Source organism: Castor canadensis, chromosome 1 (genome assembly GCF_047511655.1).
Source record: "Castor canadensis chromosome 1, mCasCan1.hap1v2, whole genome shotgun sequence".
In the NCBI taxonomy this organism is placed as follows: Eukaryota; Metazoa; Chordata; class Mammalia; order Rodentia; family Castoridae; genus Castor; species Castor canadensis.
Window position 1 is genome coordinate 192,492,207 of NC_133386.1, and position 21,853 is coordinate 192,514,059.

The 21,853-nt window shown below is 40.0% G+C and overlaps 1 non-coding gene across 1 annotated transcript; it reads right to left on the reverse strand.

The window, feature by feature from the left end:
- Positions 1–16,742: 16,742 nt before the first annotated feature.
- LOC141416595 (small nucleolar RNA SNORA1) lies at positions 16,743–16,875 on the reverse strand. Its single transcript, XR_012441232.1, has one exon. It is a non-coding gene; the product is annotated as a small nucleolar RNA SNORA1 (small nucleolar RNA).
- Between the last annotated feature and the right edge of the window lie 4,978 nt (positions 16,876–21,853).

Sequence of the window (21,853 nt, forward strand, 5' to 3'; positions counted from 1 at the left end):
CTTTGTGATTTTGTTAAATTTTGTTCTTTTTAATAACCTAACATTTTACTGAAGATATTTAAGTCTAAATTATTTTCTATGTTCACTATCATGAAATAAAATTTCCTGTATAGTCACTAAAAAGTGAATGAAATATTTTATTAATTACATAATATACTGTCCCTTGAAAATAAATATTACCAAATTCTTGGTGTAGTTAAATTTAATCTTTAAATTGTACATCAGAACTACTAGATGATAGTTACATATCATACCTATTGATAATTAAATAATGGCATTCTTCATATCTTAATTAACTTAACAATTCCAACATCCTTGAGTTAAGTTCTACTAAAAGTTCCATTAAAGGTAATAAAATAGAAGCTGGAAGAGAGTGAATAAATTATCTCCACTCACCAAGATACTAGTTATTAGAAGAAGATCTATCTCAGATTATATAATCTTAACAAATGTTCTATATTGTCTCTTAATAATTGATTTCTGCTTCATTAATGTCATCCAGAGATGACAGATAGGAAAATCTAACTTTGGAAGTTGTCACATCAGGAGAGTAGAAAAGCAGAAGGACCATGAAAAAGGAGAGGGTCTGATATGAATTACAGAGATGTTCAAGCAGAGGGGTACTCTGGCAATAAAGGTTGCAGTAGATAGAGACCTTGCCTTCCCTGGAGAGCAGCAAGTTTCATCACCTGAGTGTTGCTGCAGAAACAGCATTGAGCCCATGGCCTTCATGTCCTGACTCTTGATTTTGTGTGTTGCTTTGTGTGTGAGAGCCCTAAGACCAGATCCTCTGAATCACACGATTTCCACAGATTGTTATTCTTACAGAGAGGTGAACTGCTGGGCAGGGTCTGAAAACAGAGGGCCCTGAGCCAGGCCTTTCAAGCCACATAATTTCCACAGCCTCCTTCTCCTCCCCTTTACACACAGGGAGGTGATCTTCTAGACACAAACCTTGCACAATTCACTAATCTGAAATCATTTAGGTGTGGGTAGATTCCAGTAATCCAGGCTAGGCTAAACCAGTGGGAGGGGTGAGGCGGCAGGGAAAGGGTGTAGGAGGGTGAATGTGGTGCAAATACTGTATACACATGTATGTAAATTGAAACTATTCCAGGAATAGGGTGAGGAGAGGATGAAGGAGATGGTGGAGGGGATGAATTCCAGTATGATATACTTGATACATTGTAAGAACTTTCATGAGTCCCACAATGTACTCCCACCCAGCACAACAATAAAAAATAAATAAAACTATGAAGTGATATGTGAAAAATCACTTACAAAGGTTTGCAGTCTGAGTCAAACCATGTTAATTTCCTCCAAAAAAGAAATCAAGAACAAACAAAATTAATATTCTTATAGCCTCCTTATTCTAATGTGAAAAAATATATAATAACTTCATGATGACTTTGGAACTTTTTTTTTAACAGATAAACCTGATGTCATTGTGTTTTCCATTGTTACTTTAATACTTGACTGGGTACATGAGGGAATGCGGACCTCTCTGATCTAGAACTCCAGGGAGTTGAGCTCATGTATGTTGTTTTCTTCCTTTCCTAGAGCTGTCCCTCACATTTTCTCACTAGGGAGTAGGTAGAATGTCAGCACAGCAATTTTATTTTAAGTCTCCCAGATGATGTAGGCATAATAAATTGAATAAATTATATGTTATTTCCTCAGGGAACACCACAAATAGGAAAGAAAACCATAAATTCTTGCCACTCAAAGAAAAAGGAAGAATAATTCAGGAGAAGGAAATCTGACTTTGTGAGAGGTGAGTGGATGAGAATTGTCATGGGTTTTGATGATCAGCGGGGTTTGGCAATTTTCCCTTGCTCTTGAAGTCTGTCAACACTCTTGTCTGTGAAAGATGATTCCTTCAACTACACTAAAAAATCCCTATCTTCTTTGTTAACTGTTGTCCCCTGATTGAGTATTTTCTTTCTAGAGCATGAAATTCTCTAACTGAATAGATGTCATAAACCTATTTGATTTGTGACAGTTGAATGAGCCCCTTAGATATTGCAAGTGAAAAGTAAGCCAGAAAATCTTAAAAGTGTATCATTGATCTCATTGATTAGAATCTACTAGGACTGAATTTTCAGGTAAAATACTAACTCAATAATTTCTAATATGAGCAGTTATGAAGTGTAAAATTGAGCCACCTCCATTCATACATTTTGTACTCTGCCTTCATGGTTTGCCATATATGGAGATATTTAGCTTATGCAAGTTAAGATATTCAGAGAAGACCAGAGATATTCTTTGCCACACAGGAAGACTAAAAGGATACAGATTGGCAGATATCTTCACAGTGATATAATAACTGACATTAAAAAAGGAGATAGATTTAAGAAACAAACTAGAGAATCCTTGGAAAAATGTAAATACTGAAAAGATGTGCCCTTTGCCCCAGCAGATCCACAGAGCAGAAATCAGTAAAGCCAGTACAGGATGCCCCGTGCAGGATAAGATAAACAGGATGGGGGCATATGGAATGTGAGGAATGTGAGCGGGTTGTGAAAGATGACCAGATGTACGTGTGAGATGTGCCCTGCCTGCTTGCTAAATGTAACCGTGCACAAATGCTGACCTTTGAATCTATAGGCTAAGAAATAATGTACTCTTAAATGGATAGGCTGGAAATGTATGTGGTGTTACAAACTCACTGGCTATGTACTGTGCAGGCTTTTGCTGTAACGGCCAGTAGGGGCCTATATAAGAACTTCCCTAAAGAGGCTCAGGGTCTTGTCTGCCCAATCGGACCTGTGTGTCTGTGTGGGAGCTTGACCCTGGCTTGCCAGCCCAATAAACTCTGCCTTGTTGATTGCATTCATGCGTGACTCTCTGTCTCTCAAAGGAATAGGACTCTCAGACCCTAACATTTGGAGGTCCCACCGAGATTCCCTTTTTGAGAAGGCAGACCGTCCACGAGAAAGCAGAGGTGATTCCAAGTCCTAGGCATTGGGAGAATCTGAGATTCTCATTTGGAGGGAACTAATTGGTAGATAATTGTTCCTGTTTGTGCCGCAGCGGGGATTTGGCCAATCCCCGGGGAGAATCATTCTGGGATTCTCGTTAGGGGAACCACAAGGTCCTGCTGGGAGAGGCTTTCCTCTCATTTGGGCTCGAGCATTTCAGGATTCCTGGCGCCAGGTGAAGAACTAGTTGAACTAGTCAATCGACCACACGTCAAGTGGACGCCTTTCGGCCTGATATCCAAATTGAGGAGGTTGAGTGGGGTGTGCACCAGCGTGAGAGAAGGACCAGTCCAAGTGAGTGGTGGACAGTGTTCTGTGTGTGTGGAGTTATTGTTGCTTTCACTCTTTTTGTTCTATCTCTCCTGGCGGTTGCTTCTCATCCCACAATGGGACAGGGACAAACAACCCCAAAGTCTTTGATTCTCTCTCACTTTCCAGAAGTCAAAAAAAGGTAATTAAATGCGGGTCTGGTCATTAAGAAAGGTAAGTTTGACACCCTCTGTTCTGCAGAATGGCCCGCCTTTGGAGTCGGATGGCCCATTCAAGGTTCCCTCTCCCTAGACCTGATCACTAAGGTCAAGGCTGTCATTTTCCAACCAGGCAATCAAGGCCACCCAGATCAGGTCCCCTACATTTTGGCTTGGGAAGATTTAGCAGGGAACCACCCCCCTTGGTTAACAGCTTTTCTGACTCACCCCTCCAGTTTGGCTCCCGGGGCTAAAACCCCAGTTATGCCTGCCTTGGTCATAAAAGAGGAAGAGAAACCTTCCCTTCCCTCCCTGACCAGTCCTCAAAATAGGACACCCTCTTTACCACCCCCGGTCTTACCGGAGAGTTCCCCCCTTTACCCGTCCCTCACGGGGGTAGAGGAAGATCGGCCGCCCCCATACGTGACTCCCCCTGGTCAGGCCAGCACTCCAGAGGAGGAAATTTCCTCATCCTCCTCAACAAGACCGACAGCCGGAGGAGGAATGGGTCAAAGACTCCGCCCCCGAGGGGTACGGGAAAGGGAGGGAGAAGATGGGCCCTCCTCATCAACACATGGGGAGGAAACTGTCCCCACATTTCCAGTCCGGACAGTAGGCCAAGGAGGACCGGGAGGGGGGGCAACAGTTTCAGTACTGGCCCTTCTCCTCCAGTGATCTATATAACTGGAGGACACAGAACCCACCCTTTTCAGAAGACCCTAAGTGTCTCATAGATCTCTTGGAGTCCGTCATGCATACACACCGCCCCACATGGGATGACTGTCACCAGCTGCTCAATACTCTTTTTACGACGGAGGAGCGGGAGCGCATCCTCCATGAAGCTAGAAAGAACGTCCTGGGGGACAACGGGAGACCCAGAACCCTCCAGCCGGCCATAGACAAGGCCTTCCCCCTACGCCACCCTGATTGGGATTTTGGGACCACAGAAGGTAAGGAGCGTCTCCGAATCAACCACCAGACTCTTATGGCAGGTCTCCGAGTGGCCGCTAGGAGGCCCACCAACTTTGCAAAGGTAAAGGCAGTTGTCCAAGGGGAAAACGAAAGCCCGGCCGGTTTCTTAGAGCGCCTCTATGAGGCATACCATCAGTACACCCCTATTGACCCCGAGGCGGAGATCCACCGGTCTGCTGTGGTATTCTCATTCATTAATCAGGCAGCTCCAGACATTAGGAGAAAACTCAATAAACAGGAAAACTTAGGGGAGATGACCATTAGGGAAATGTTACAGATAGTGGAGAAAGTCTTTACCACAAGGGAAACTCTGGAAGAAAGGGAGGAAAGGTGAAGAAAGGAAGACAGGGAGGCCCAGGAGAAATTAGAAAGGAGGACAGGGAGTTCCAGGCTAAGGAGAACCAAAAGCAACAAAGAGAGATGGCCCGTATTTTCCTAGCGGGCGTCCGGGACCAACCCAGGGAAGGGGGCCATGCTAGAACCCCGGATAAGGAACACTGTTTTTACTGTAAGGAGACTGGGCATTGGAAGAGAGAGTGCCCTAGGTTAAAGGGAAGAAGAGGGTTTGGCAGGAGACCGGGAGGTAACAGGGAAAGGGAATGAGCAGTGGAGCAGGCCAGAGTCCTTCTAGCTGGAGAAGAGGACTGAGGGAGACGGGGCTCGGAACCCCTCCCCGAGTCTTGGGTAACTGTATATGTGGAGGGGAAGCCGATGGGGTTCATGGTGGACACCAGTGCCCAATATTCGGTCTTAAATAAGGCATGTGGACCTTTGAACAAGGAACGAACAAGTGTCATTCAGGGGGCCATGGATACCCAGTTATGCTCATGGACTACCAAAAGAAAGGTGGACTTAGGAATACACCAGGTCACACACTCCTTCCTGGTCGTCCCTGAGAGCCCCATTCCTTTGCTCAGATGAGACCTACTCACCAAAGTAGGGGCCCATATCTATTTTGAACCTGATGAAATAATTGTGACTGATCGGGAGGGCAGCCCAATACACGTCCTGTCCCTATCATTGGCTGATGAATATCGACTGTTTGAGAGCCAACAGGAGCCAGGAGGGGGCATAGCCCAATGGCTAAAAAGGTTTCCCATGGCCTGAGCAGAGACTGCAGGAATTGGCTTTGCCAAACACCTTCCTCCCGTAGTTAAACAATTGAAGGCTTCCACTCTTCCCATTCGGGTAAAACAGTATCCTATGCCCAAAGAGGCTCGAAGAGGCATAGCCCCTCATATCCACAGGCTACTAAAGGAAGGAGTACTGCGGCCTTGTCGATCCACCTGGAATACTCCTCTGCTCCCCATCCAAAAGCCGGGAAGTGGGGACTACAGGCCTGTGCAAGACCTGCGAAAGGTAAATGAGTGGGCGGAGGACATTCATCCCACTGTACCAAATCCCTATACCTTGCTCAGTCACCTACCACCCTCACAAGTATGGTATACAATCCTTGATTTGAAAGATGCTTTCTTCAGCATTCCATTGTCAGAAATCAGCCAGCCGCTATTTGCATTCGAATGGCAAGAGGATGGGGGCTGGACCGGACAGCTCACTTGGACCAGAATGCCACAAGGATTTAAAAATTCTCCCATCCTGTTTAACAAGGCTCTGAGCCAGGACCTGGAGCCCTTTCGCCGGAGTCACCCGCGAGTCACTCTACTACGGTACGTCGATGACTTACTGTTAGCAACAGAAACCCGAGAGGAGTGCATCGAGGCTACTGAACACCTGCTAACGGAGTTAGGTGAGCTGGGATATTGGGCGAGTGCCAAGAAGACCCACATCTGCAAAAGGTCAGTGACATATCTGGGTTATTGGATCATGGATGGGTCAAGGTGGCTGGCTGATGCCATGAAACAGACTATTTTGACTATTCCACCCCCCACATCCACTAGGGGAGTAAGAGAGTTCCTGGGCTCTGCAGGGTTCTGTAGACTCTGGATTCCGGGATTCACGGAAATAGCCAGACCCCTATATGAGGCCACCAAAGAAGCTCCAGATTGGAGGTGGGGAGAGGAACAACAGCGGGCTTTTGACCAGCTAAAGGTCGCCCTTCTCCAGGCCCCCGCCTTGACTCTACCGGACCCCACAAAATCATTTACTCTGTTTGTGGATGAAAAGAAGGGGGTAGCCAAAGGAGTCCTGGCCCAACAGTTAGGTCCCTGGAAGAGACCCGTAGCATATCTTTCCAAGAAATTAGATGCAGTAGCATCAGGATGGCCCCCCTGCCTCCGCATCATAGTGGCCATTGCCATATTGGTGAGAGAAGCAGACAAATTAACTTTTGGACAGGCCCTCTGAGTCACGGCCCCTCATCCGGTGGAGGGAGTCCTTAAACAACCCCCTGGGAAATGGATGATGAATGCCAGGCTCACCCACTACCAGGGGCTCCTGCTGGATTCCCCCCGGATCACCTTCACAGATCCCGTAACTTTAAACCCGGCCACCCTGTTGCCCAACCCAGAACTGCAGACACCCGTCCATGACTGCAAGGAGTTCCTCTCCGAAGTTACCCAGGTACGGGCTGACCTAAAGGACACCCCACTGTCTGGCTGTAAATTAAACTGGTACACTGATGGAAGCAGTTTTGTCCAAAATGGAGTCCGAAGGGCAGGGGCAGCAGTGGTCGACCAAGAAGGGAGCACACTATGGAGCAGCACCCTCCCACCCGGGACCTCAGCCCAAAGGGCAGAATTAATTGCCTTGGCTGGAAAGGGCGGAAGGGAAACGAGTCAACATCTACACCGATAGCCGCTATGCTTTCGGTACCATCCACGTCCACAGAGCCATTTATCGCAAAAGGGGATTTTGCACAGCAGAAGGGAAAGGCTTAAAAAACCTGGCTGAAGTCCAGCGTCTATTAATAGCAGTGGAAAAACTGAAGGCAGTGGCAGTGATGTATGTCCTAGGCCATCAGTCTGCCAAGACTCCGGAAGCTGTTGGTAACAACAGGGTGGATCAAGAAGCTAGGAGAGCAGCAATGGTGAGTCCCTCCATGGTCGCGGCTATAGATGTGCCTGTCCCCGAGCTCCCTTCACTACTTCCCTGACCAGAGTACTCCTCGGAGGATTTCACTTGGATGAGAGCCCACTCCCTCACTAGAGAAAGGGAGGATGAATGGAGAAGCGACTTGGAAGGCAAGCTAATCCTGCCTGAGAAACTCAGCCGATTCCTGTTGGCTAACCTACATAAGTCCACCCACTTGGGGCGGAGAAAGTTGCTAGACTTGCTGATATCTGCACAACTCCGATTTCCGAACCAGACCACGGCCGTCTGTCAAATTGTGGAGGATTGTGCTAGCTGTACAGCTATGAAACCAGGACGAAGGGAGGGGCACCACACAGGTATTCGGGAAAGGGGGAGGGCCCTGGGTAGAAGCTGGGAAGTGGATTTTACCGAGGTAAAACCAGGGAAGTTTCGGTACAAATATTTGCTAGTGTTCATAGATACCTTTTTGGGCTGGGTGGAGGCTTTTCCTACAAAGAGGGAGATGAGTCAGGTAGTGGCAAAAGCCTTACTAGAGGAAATCATACCCAGGTACGGGGTGCCTGAGGCAATTGGGTCAGATAACGGTCCGGCTTTCGTTAGTAAAGTCCTGCAGGGACTAGCCCAGGCTATGGGGGCCAATTGGAAACTACATTGCGAATATAACCCCCAGAGCTCAGGGCAAGTAGAAAGGATGAATCGGACACTAAAGGAGACTTTAGCCAAATTGGCCCTGGAGACTGGCGGTGATTAGGTGACACTCCTTCCCTTAGCCATCTTCCGAGTCCAGAACTCCCCTCATGTCCATGGGCTAACTCCTTTTGAGATCCTGTATGGGGCCCCACCCCCCATCATTCAAAGGACCTTAAGCCCGGGACTAGGTGATCTGGCCCCAAATTACCTGACTGTGCTACAGTCTCTAGTTAAGGTGCAACAACAAATCTGGCCCTTGATTCGAGCATACCATACTACTGAGAGGGTCCCAACTCTGGAACATGGCATAGTCCCAGGTGACATGGTATGGATTAAAAGGCACCAGTCCAAAACCCTAGAGCCTAGATGGAAAGGACCTTATGTTGTGTTGCTTACTACCCCCACTGCCCTCAAGGTCGATGGAATTGTACCATGGGTACACCACTCCCATGTGAGACGAGCCCATCCTCAGGAGGAGCAGGGAAATTGGACCACACGACAGCATCCCACCAATCCACTCAAGCTCCGGCTGATGCGAGATGCTCCGGAAAACAAAAACACCTCAGATGCTCCGCAGCCCTCCTAGAATGGGATCACCACCTGGGTCTACTACAACCACATCAGACCGGCGGACCCGGTAGCTGTGAAGGAAGACTTCCTGCCAACATGAAGGGTGTCCTGCCACAAGGACAATTCCTTCAAACTCAAACTTCAGCAAACTGGACCTTGGTAACCTTATTCCTTTTTCTAACCCTGTCCACCACTTGCTTGGGGCATACAAATCAACATCAACCTTTTAACCTGACCTGGATGATTGTAGATGTATCCACAGGAGACATCCTTAACCAGACCTCCAAGGTGACCCCTCCCAGCACCTGGTTCCCAGAATTATACTTTGATTTAAGGGCCTTATTCACAGGCAGAGGACAATGGGATTTGTGCCAAAGTTACTTCTATGTCTGCCCCACTCCCCAACCCAACCACAAAAAAAAATGTGGAGGAATTGCATACTATTATTGCAAGTCATGGGGTTGTGAGAGCTCAGGGGACATATGGTGGCCACCCCCCAAACAGGGGGACCTTATTCAGTTAAGTAGAGTCTCTCAATCTGGTATTACATACCACCAACCTAGACCTATAAATAAGGGATGCCCAACTCCCCCCAATTGTAATCCCATTATGATAAATTTCACTGATTTAGGAAAAAAGGTGACAAATTGAGAATTGGGTAAATCCTGGGGAGTCATACTCTACAAAACAAATCATCCAGGGGCCCTTTTTACCTTGTGGTGTGTGCGACAACCAGTCTCTACCCTAACCATAGGACCTAAACTTGTGTTAAGGCCTGATCCTGTGTTAAAGCCAGAGTTGTCCAAGGCAAAATTGGTTCCACGCACAACTTCCCGGACGCCCCAGAGCACCACTCCCAATGACTCCCAGAGTCCCAAAGCAACACCCCCAGAACCCATGACCACCGTTCCCTTTACTGTACCACCTAGCCCCCTGGAGACCTTGCTGTTTGCTACATTTGAGACCTTGAATAGGACAGCACCTAATCTAACTGAAGCTTGCTGGCTTTGCTACAGCCCTTTGCCCCCTTTCTACGAGGCTATTGGAATTAATTCCTCTTTTGTAGTCAATACCACCACTCCAACGGGTTGGGAGGCCCGACCCACCGGCGTGACCATGGCTCAGGTCAACGGCCAAGGGACTTGTGTAGGGCAGGTCCCAAAAGGAAATAAAAAATTGCGCACTACTATAATTGGGCACCCAAACTGGAATGCCTCCCATTGGATAACCCCGGCCGGAGGTGCCTGGTGGGCATGCTTGCTGACCGGGCTGACCCCCCACTTGGCTGGATCAGTCTTTAATGCCTCCCAGGAATTCTGCCTGATGGTGATAGTGGTGCCTAGAATCCTCTACCATCCAGCTGAATATCCCATTCTTTACTGGTCTGACTGACCCCCGGCAAAAAGGGATCCCATTACCACCCTAACCATTGCTACCCTATTTGGAATAGGCCTTGCAGGGGCGGGTACCAGCATAGCCTCTCTGGCCACTCAGCACTCCAGCCTCACCTCCCTCAGGGCGGCCATGGATGAGGACCTAGAATATTAAGTCAGAAACATGAACGTTGGGACAGATGTGCTTTAACTGGGATCTGGAAGATGAAGGCTAATGTGGTTGAATTCATAGAAAGAATGGAAATTTTTATTCTAAGGGGAGAGAGAATAGTAATTTCAACCTCTGATTGTAAAAGGTTAATGCAAGGACAGTCTTTCCAAAAGGAGGGATCTATATGAAATATGTGTAATGTCATAACATAGATTGAATTTTTAATAAAGAGTCAATGATATGTGGAATATACCTATTGGTAACAAAATAATACAGGGGTTAATACAGAACTATTGGACTTTATTTCCTTTATAAAATGGAGTCACAATTTTTCTTAAAATACTTTCATGCTCTCTCTGCTTCCAGCTTCCATCTGAGCTTAACCATGCTTCCCTCTGTATTTCTCTTCTTTAACTTTTAATTAACTCCTATTATACCCTCAGGTATAATTTTTTCCCAAAAATCCATAGAACATAAAGATACTCACATTACAAAAAGCCATAGTTCAGAGTCCTGTTAAAAGCCAAGGCATCCCACAGAGATCTCAGATGCAAAAACCACTTTACATACATTTGGGAGCTTGAAAATAATTCTCAAATATAACTGACTGATCCTTGTTTAAAATAGTTGACATTTTTATTTTTATTTATTTATTTTTTCTTTTATTATTCATATGTGCATACAAGGCTTGGTTCATTTCTTGCCCCTGCCCCCACCCTTCCATTACCACCCACTCCACCCCCTCCCTCTCCCCCCACCCCCTCAATACCCAGCAGAAACAATTTTGCCCTTATTTCTAATTTTGTTGTAGAGAGAGTATAAGCAATAACAGGAAGGGACAAGGGTTTTTGCTGGTTGAGATAAGGATAGCTATACAGGGTATTGATGCGCATTGATTTCCTGTGCATGGGTGTTAACTTCTAGGTTAATTCTTTTTGATCTAACCTTTTCTCTAGTACCTGTTCCCCTTTTCCTATTGGCCTCAGTTGCATTTAAGGTATCTACTTTAGTTTCTCTGCATTAAGGGCAATAAATGCTAGCTAATTTTTTAGGTGTCTTACCTATCCTCACCCCTCCCTTGTGTGCTCTCGCTTTTATCATGTGCTCAAAGTCCAATCCCATTGTTGTGTTTGCCCTTGATCTAATGTCCACATATGAGGGAGAACATACGATTTTTGGTCTTTTGGGCCAGGCTAACCTCACTCAGAATGATGTTCTCCAATTCCATCCATTTACCAGTGAATGATAACATTTCGTTCTTCTTCATAGCTGCATAAAATTCCATTGTGTATAGCTACCACATTTTCTTAATCCATTCGTCAGTGGTGGAGCATCTTGGCTGTTTCCATAACTTGGCTATTGTGAATAGTGCCGCAATAAACATGGGTGTGCAGGTGCCTCCGGAGTAACCTGTGTCACGGTCTTTTGGGTATATCCCCAAGAGTGGTAATAACAATAAAAACAGCATGGTACTGGCACAAAAACAGACATGAAGACCAGTGGAGCAGAATAGAGGACCATTATATGAAGCCACACAACTATAACCAACTTGTCTTTGACAAAGGAGCTAAAAATATACGATGGAGAAATAGCAGCCTCTTCAACAAAAACTGCTGGGAAAACTGGTTAGCAGTCTGCAAAAAACTGAAACTAGATCCGTGAATATCACCCTATACCAAGATTAACTCAAAATGGATCAAGGATCTTAATATCAGACCCCAAACTCTAAAGTTGATACAGGAAAGAGTAGGAAATACTCTGGAGTTAGTAGGTATAGGTAAGAACTTTCTCAATGAAACCCCAGCAGCACAGCAACTAAGAGATAGCATAGATAAATGGGACCTCATAAAACTAAAAAGCTTCTGTTCATCAAAAGAAATGGTCTCTAAACTGAAGAGACCACTCACAGAGTGGGAGAAAATATTTGCCAGCTACACATCAGACAAAGGACTGATAACCAGAATATACAGGGAACTTAAAAAACTAAATTCTCCCAAAACTAATGAACCAATAAAGAAATGGGCAAGTGAACTAAACAGAACTTTCTCAAAAGAAGAAATTCAAATGGCCAAAAAGCACATGAAAAAATGCTCACCATCTCTAGCAATAAAGGAAATACAAATTAAAATCATGCTAAGATTCCACCTCACCCTTGTTAGAATAGCCATCATCAGCAACACCACCAACAACAGGTGTTGGCGAGGATGCGGGGAAAAAGGAACCCTCTTACACTGTTGGTGGGAATGTAGACTAGTACAACCACTCTGGAAAAAAATTTGGAGGCTACTTAAAAAGCTAGACATCGATCTGCCATTTGATCCAGTAATAGTTGACATTTTTAAAGAAACAAATCAAAGCAAACTCAGTATTCACTAATGTAATATTTACAATACATCTAATTATAAATATAAAATTGATAAGGAAGCATCAATATGTGACTCTGTACAGGCAAAAATTAAATTACACCCTTAAATGACAGTGACACTAGAATAAGCAGTCAAGGAATTTAAGACATCTGCTATAGCTATGTCAAATATACTGAATGTTTTAACAAAAACATAAATATTGCAATGGATCAATTGAAGTGTAAATAAAAACTAAATGGAACTTCAAACAATGGTGGTAGAATATTAGGAAGTTATTGAAAGACAGTAACACAAAAATTATACACAGAAAAATAAAAGATGGTGGCTTATACAAGTGATGCTAGGGGGTAACTAAAGACCACACAAAATGAAGACACAGAGAAATCAAAACACTAAAAAAAATCATGGAACTATTCTTTGTGAACTGTAGAGTAAAAGCAAGTTATTTCACAGATTCATAATTGTAGGTCTAAATGAAAACAATAGAAACATGGGAAGAAATGTTGGCTTGAATTTTTTTTCAAAATTACTTTTTTTGAATAAATCCAGAGCTGCGTATGGGCGATATGCATCTGTAAACCCAGCTACATGTGAGGCTAAGGCAGGGAGATCAAGATCAGATTCTGTTAAAATAAAATGAAATAAAATATCAGAGACATAGAGGCTAAGAGAACTCTAAGAAATGTAAACACAAAACAAATTACACAGAAATGTATCAAAATCAACTTCCTGAAAACCAATCATAAAGATAATCTTTAAAGACAGCCCAAGATAAAAAATTCACTAGAAACATATGAAGAAAACACTTACTAGTAATTTCTTGGCAGAAAAAAAATACCAGTTACAAGACATTGTCCTAGGTCAATCTACATGTATAAATTAATAAAATTCTATACCCAGCAAACATATCCTTGGTCAATAGATGCTATATTACCAAATATTGTCCAATCTTTTCCTAGAAAGTTGTATTTTATTTACTCATGAATTACATTTTATGTGTGTGCTTATGTGTATGATTATATGTGTGTGCTTGTGTGTGTGTAATATACATAGTAAGTGTATAATATATTAACAATGAAATTCAAACAAAGATATATATATATATTTATACCCTATGGCTAGTGATCTTACTTTTTTAAAATTCAGTTAGACTAAGGCATGAAATATTTTGGGCTTTTTCTAATGGGATATTCTGAGAATAACAGGTAAGCAAGGCACTCTCCCTTAGGTAATTATATGCAATTAATTTACGTTGGAATTAGATTGAAACGTCAACAAAATGAGTCTCAAGGGCAAAAAGGGAAATTTAAATTCATTCTGTAACAACTTGTCAGGGTTAAATCTGTGGGAAGTCGAAGGAAATTTCCAATAAGGTAAGTAGAAAAATTGATGTTTGTAATTTTCTAAGAACAGAGATCTAACTAGGTTATTACCAAAGATCCAGGAGGGACCTAGCCACTGCAAACAAAGTTTCTTTATTTTGAAAAATACTGTTCTATAATCAATAGGATTAAATCCAGGACAAATCTGTTATGCTGTCCCAATACACTCTGTTTTTCATTATTTATAGTACCTTAGCTTTCAAATTAATCAAGTGCTTCAGTTCACTCTGTTAAGAAGGACCTTCGTCTGTCATTATTTACCTGGCATTCTCCTGTCATATTCTTCATTTAAGGGTAAATTTCATGGGGAAATGGCATGCTGCAGTACTTATATCAATTCTTAGGGCAGAATAACAGCATTTGATCTTTGAATCCACTATTTATAATCTGAGTGACTTTGTTAAGCCAACCATCTTTATGAACCTGAGTGCCCTTGCCTTTTAAATGGGGATGTTATGACCACCTACTTCCTTGACTAGTGTGTGGATCATATATATATTAATATCTACGAAATGCTTACAAAATTGCTTGTGTACAATGAGTTTCCTCTAGTCTTTCATGTTTATTTATATTCTCTCTTCTGGGCCTCCTTTAATGATTTCCATTAAGTGTTCTTGCATAATTAGAGTTGGCAGGTTTTTGAGGGCAGAAGAGAGATGTATGATTGGGAGGTCATCAGAAACAGTGGCTCATCAGTCAAGATGGTAGGATGCAGCAAACACAAAGATATTTTAAAAAACCTAACATGCACATATTATGGATTAGATTTTGTATTTGGTGATCTAGCAGGGAGTACTGAAATGCCTTTTTAACAGTCAGATGTTTCCTCATCACTGCCTGATTGATCACCAGTAATACAGAAAGTCTTTTTCTTTCAATTGTTTAAGTAGATGTCATTGTTGGCAGTAAAGCAAGGTATATGAATTAGGTATAAATGCTTATTTTAAAATTAAATGAAAATTTTAAACAGCTGAAACCAGCCTTTTTTCTATACATAAAATGACTTTTGGCCAAATTAAATAGATCTTAATATCTGAATCAAAACAACCATTTCAAAATGTCTAACACTTTAAACACTTATTTCACTGAAGCTTCAATAGATTTGAGTGTTTCTCTGTATGTCTGTGGACTGACAGGAGCAGTAGTTTGTTCTTGCTTTAGTTTTTGTGGTGGGGCTGGTGAACCCAGGGACTAGCAAATGCATAGAAAAACTGAGTTACACCTCCAACACTTGTCTATATTTAGAGAAAGGGCTCAACCCTATCTTGATTTCAATATATGGCCAGACTCCCTCAAACTCATGACTGCAGCCTCAGCCTCCTAAACCCTGCAATTACAGAGTACACGGCCATACTCAGTGGGAGCAGAGGTTTCTATTTGGAATTTGAGACAAAGAAAGCAACCACTATGTAGTCAACTGCAAACTCCTTCTCTACATGGTCACTGTGGCAGAAAAAGTGTGTGTGGGAATAGTAATTGCTCTGTCTCTACCTCTGCTGTCTATGCCCTTTTGGCGCACATGCCTTAGGACCGAACATTCTGATCTTCTAAGACTGTATTTTGCCTTCCTGCTTCTTGATTGGTCTCATGTATGACATATTTATTCTCGTGACTATTCTGAGTCTGAGGAGCAGAGAAGTAAGAAGCTCTAAAGAGAACTTTAACTCATTAATTTAAAATACCAACAAAATGCCTTAATATTCAATTGCACTATTGGGTTCAGCCATCTTTGTTCATGGTGTCAGGCCAGTTAAAGTATAAATATTTTTACCAGCCCAACTTTTCTTCTTTTCCTGGACAAAAACTTCCTCTGCGTGAACTCTTATGCATCAAGAATTTAATCTAAATAGGAAATATCATCTAAGATGTCACATCTCTCACAAATAAAGGGTATCACCTCAGAATGTGGTTTTCAATCAAATTAATATTTTATGTCTCAATAATAGAAAGGACTCTTGGGATGATTTTTTGATTAAGAACCATGCAAAAAGTTCTACATTCTTCATGACAGATTCTTACCCTTTAGCAGACTTTATTCTATAATAACCTTCTCATGAATAAGGTGACTTAGAATTAGAAAAATCAAAATAAGATAAATGTATTGTCTGGTCATTCACTAGAGTTGTATGGATATTTTGAAAAATCAGTAGCTCTGATAACACACATTGAGGATAACAGATCCATTAAAGGAATAATTGTGATGGCTTTCATGTGTTTGTTGTCTATATGATGATAAACACTTAAACAATGACATGGAACTCTGCTAGTACAGAGTTCTATTCACACTGTGTATTCTCCCTCAGCAAATAAGTTGCATCTTTTTTTTTTTACTGAAATGATTTAATTTTTATTCCTTCCACAGAAAACACTAGAGAAACTTTGAGCCAAAAATACATGCTGACTGACTTTTTACAGTGTTTTTAGGCAAAATTAATGTCAATAAATTATTTAATAATTTTATATGTTTTGGTTAGTTTTACTGCACATCAAAGTCACCTTTAAAGTTGATTTTTCTTCCAGGATAGCCCTCTTTAAAAGATGCTTAATCCAGTTGTCCACAAAATTTGGGCTTTGTCTTTAACGTGGCCACTTGAATTGCAGATTGGAATTATTGATGGCAACTTCAAAATTCCCCATCTGAGGACCTTTGGGATTTAATTTCCTGAAGCAATTTATTGTTCAGTCCTAGGAGATTAATTATAGAAAGCACTTTAGAAATACCAAGTTTTTCTAGGAAACATTTTTCTCATTGAATCTTTTCATCCATGAGCTTAAGCAAAATGTTAAAGATCTCATTGTCACCACTGCAATTCATTTACTGTGATGGAAGCATGACCTGTGTCTCAATTTAGCCACATTGACCAATCTAGGACACCAATCAACAGTGCCCCCTCTCATCTGGAATGAGGCAAATAAGTTGCATTCTTACATCTTAGCATTATTCTTATGGTTTGAATAGAATTTTTTATTTCAAAATAGATGCATTTTTCCAATCTTATTTGTTCCAATCTACCTTAATATTTAAAGTAGGAATTGAGAGGAATTGAATCAAAAAATGACTCAATATTATTTTCTAAGACCCATTCTGTTTATTTATTTTATTCCTTATTCACTTACTATACTTCACACTTTAAAGAAAAATTGAACCCAATAGCAGGGATATAATATTGCTTTATCGAATCATATCTTGTTTGCTTACCATGTTACCTCAGATCCTTTCACTAAATTGATTTATTGGCATAGTAAATTTAATTTCAGGAGTAACATTTTATATTATAATGTAGCAATGTCCATTCCAATTTAAAAATATAAATAGATGAACCATATTTGACACTTTGTATTGCTAACTACAAGTATGTATCTTAGGAAAAAAGCACTAGCATAAGCACTGAGCCATTAGCATAAGCATTACATTGTTTAATTATACATAATTACCAGTCCCTTACAAAATGAATGTGACGTGCATGTCTGGTGTCTCCTTTCCTCTCTCCACAGTCCCTTTTCTCATAAGGACCTCACTTTTATTGGACTAGGGCCCTGCTAATTGATCTTATGTTAATTTAACTGCCTCTTTGAAGGTTCTATTTCTCTATATAGTTACATTCTGAAGTGCTAGGAGTTATTCCTTCAACATATTATTTTGGGATCAGACAAAGTTCATCCCATAACAATACAGAGTCAAAATAAAAATAAAATGATACAACATGCTTAGATAAACTATCCATCTTGTTGAAAAACAAATCTGCTAACATTTTAGTTGAGAAGATAGCAAAAAGACGGATGGCATTATTAAATAAGACAGACTTCCATTTGAGGAGATCCATTGGCATACGCAGGTGGAAGTCTTCTTAGGTTGCAGAGCCCTTGATTGCTACGTCGATTAAACCAATCCAGTATGTTACTTCAAGGGGGAAATAAAACCCAGGAAAAGATTTATTTCCTGGTTTGCCTGTAGTTTACCTTACCTAAATTTGTGTATTCAAAAATTAATCAACTTTGGGCCAGGCACTGTGGCTTGTGCCTATGTTTCCAGCGAAGATTAAGAAGATTACTCCTGTTCCAGGGGATAAAGTTAGACCCATCTCACCAGATACATCAGACACTGTGGTTCAGGGCTATAATTCCAGCTACCTGGGAGAACATAAGTTTGAGGATTACACCCCTGGGTTGGTCCATAACAAAAACGTAAGACCCTATATAAAATAACTAAAGCAAAGAAGACTGGTGGAGTGGCTCAAGTGGTAGAGTACTTGCTTAGCAAGTGCAACACTCTGAGTTCAAATCCCAGTACCACCAAAATAAATAAACTATCTTTTCATTTTCTCCTATAATTTATAATAACAGAAATATCTGAGTAGAAGGAAACTGTTTTTAAAATGCACTTTTAACTTAGGCTTTTGTTAGTCATTAGCTATATATATGAATATATGTATCCATATATTTATAGCATGTAATCAAAATTATATTATAGGTCTTACAAAATTCAAGCCTGAATTGACACTATATTCATTCCTAATTTCTGATTTGTATCTATTGCTGTAAGCATTACAAAAATTTCTTTCATATAAAATGTCACATCTCACCAAAAATTTTAAAAAATCTCAGAAGAATTAATATGTATAAGGAAAACAGAGGCCCCAAAATGCAAATGTATCATTGGTGTGAACCTGTAGGTAGCATAATTTACAATATGATATAGACCTAATTGTGGAACACGTTGAAAATAAAGAAAAACGTATTTCAATTTTTCTAAAGAAGAGTTGAGTTGAAGCATTTTAATTAATCAAAAAGCTTTTATGACTATTTTGTATACCAGAGCATCCTGTCACCATGAGTAGGAAGGACACGGTTATCAATGGAAGTGTTAAAGATTGTCCTAAGGAAGTAGAACACAGAGATGTTTACAATGGGAAAATAAAGTATAGAAAATAGCAAATACTCTTATCTGAAGCTTTGAAAGAGAAAATTAGGGGATAAACATGTTCCTGGAACTTTTAAATGATTACCTTAAAAATACTATTGCACTTTCACATATAGTATAAATTCAGTACCACAACTAAGTTTCAACAGAAGTAGAAAAGATATAATTTGAAAGCATTAATTTTGGCTGATAGTTAATATGTTTGACAAAAGTAAAGAGTGAAAGACTCAGAAAAATAATAAAACTACAAACTCAGAAAAGTCAACAAAAAAGATGAGGGACACAGAAGTAACACTGAATAGTATAGGGTTTGTGGACAAATGGAAAACTAAGATCTCAAAAACAGAGGAGCGGGGTTCAGGGGAACAAGACGCAGATTGAATGAGGAACATATTAGGAGTTTCAGTTACAAATGAAAAAAAGGTAAAAATCTTGAGCTACATGTAAAACAAAACAATATGTAGGGTAATTTCTCTAGTTTCTGCAAATCTAATGCTATGAAAGTGTTCTAGATTTAAACATTAGCCTTCCAAAACAATTAGATGTTTCCCAAACTCTTAAAGCTGAAGGGGTTCTCAACATCACTTTGCTCACTCCATCTCAGACCACATATTCTGATAAAATAAATGTCATGAACACCTACTTAACTGTGAAAGAAACCCAGAAAAGCCTTGCTTGATCTACCCTCTATTATTTCCTTGTCTGTCACTCACAAAATTCATTATATAAATTGTACTGAGGAAAATGTCTTGTTGCTGCTCCCAACTGTGAAATCTGCCATCTTTGATAAAGCTTCTCCACTTTGGCCCAAGCCAGGGTTAGCTTCCACCAGAAATCCCATAGCAAACTGCTTGATTTTTTTTATTTGTTTCCACTCATCCTGAGACTCTATACCTTTCCAACCCCTAATTAGATCTGTGTAACAGCAAGAGCAATCTTTTCAAACATAAAGGTTATCATGTTATTCATCTACCTTTCCCTGAAACTTCTAAATGTCTTCACACTCGGAATAAAATCCTATGTTATTGTGACTTACATTGCCTGATTTTTCCAAATTTTCTACCTTATCATTAAAATCCAGAAACAATTTCCTCCAAGTCTGTACTCAAAAATGACAGTGACAACAACAGCAAAAACACCACCAGCAACAAAAAGATAAATTATTTTCTATGGCAGAGAAGTATTTTCATGGAATTCATTCTCTTTTAAATTAATTGTACAAAATTATGTGTTTCATTGTTTCATTGTCATACTTGCATACTATACTATGTACTTCACCTGGAGTCTTGTTCAGTTTTTGCTATCATTCACAGAATAGCTGATTCCTTCTTAATTTTTTCATTTCAATTCAAATGACCCCTCTCTGGAACATTTCCCTTAATTTCTTATGTGAAATTTCTTTCCAAGTTTATCTTAATGTATATTCTGGTTTAATTTACTGTTATACTTACTTTCTGTAATTATCTTGTTCATATATATCTCTAACAGATTTTTGTTCATTTTCTGTACTGAACTAGCTTACCAATGAAATGATAGATAAGTAATTTAACTGACGCTTGATCATTGTCCAGCACAGAGTAGAAATTCAATTATGTGTTTAATCAACTAATCCTTAATTCAAATAAGGAATGATAGTGAGTCTCAGAAACAAAGTGATATCAGATCTTCAGCAATGTTGGAAATTATTTTAATCTTATTTCTCTGATTCTTCAGACATTCTCATTTCATTATTTTTCTTACCTCAGACAAGTTTTCTAATTTTTTCCTAATATATTATTTTTTAAAGGAGAGAAAAATGTCAATAGCTCTTAGCTTTTACTGCTCAAACACTTAGTACAATATAGTCTTGACTCTGGAATTTAACTTCAAGTTTTTAGGATAGGGAATAGAATAAAGGGATATTTAGTCTATATGTTCACCACTCAAACTATTAATCATTATTGCAAAATGATTGCAATCGGCTTAGTTAGGTGTAGGCGATCATTCTCAAAATAAATAATTTTAGGAATACAATTAATTGTATTAAAATAGCATATGATTTTATGATAACTATATCTAATGGAATTATCATAGATACCTTATAAAATAAAGATGCTTATTATTTTAAAATATCAATATCATAAAATATTATAAATGTAACAGATGAAATTAATAACCAGTTTTAATGAATTTTATAAATAATATTCTATTTTATAAATAAAAATAATTTTGAAAAAATAAGAGGAGTTAGAAGAACGCATCAGACAAAAACAAGAAATGAATAGGAAGTCATCCAAAGCAGTATTTAGTAAATTACGTAAGGAATAACAAAAATTGATACATTTTGCTTATTTTTATTTATTAAAAGCTAAAAAGAAGATAAATGCCATGGAAAATAGATCTAAGGACATATCTCCATGTATTTTTGTCTAAGTTAATAAAATATAAAAGAAAAAATAGTTAACAGACATAATGGTAACTTCAAGTTCTGTATAAACCATATATATATATATATATATATATATATATATATATATATATATATATATATATATATATAAAGGAAATGAGGCAGGATGGTAGCAAAGTAGAAAACAAGACATCTCATATTAAGAAATCAAAAGGAGACCTTGGTTTATTTAGAGACACAAAATTCATTAAGCCTCTAGTACTCTATACAAGGGACATAACCTATAAATAATGGATTCAAATGTGCAACTGGATTATAAGAGAGTAAATCCTCAAACTTTTGAATGATATGATACTGAGCTGTTATTTGATTTACCATTTTCACTTTATCTGTCTCCCAAACAATGGCAAGGTATATTTATTTACCCTGGATCTTTGAGTTTAGAAACTGAGCTACATTAGTACATTATTTCAGGAAATCTTAACCAAGGAAATGCCTTTGCTATCTAATGACTATTCTAAACAATAATTTCTTAGAGTTCTTTTTTCTTCCCCAAACAGATGAATCTTCAGCACCTTC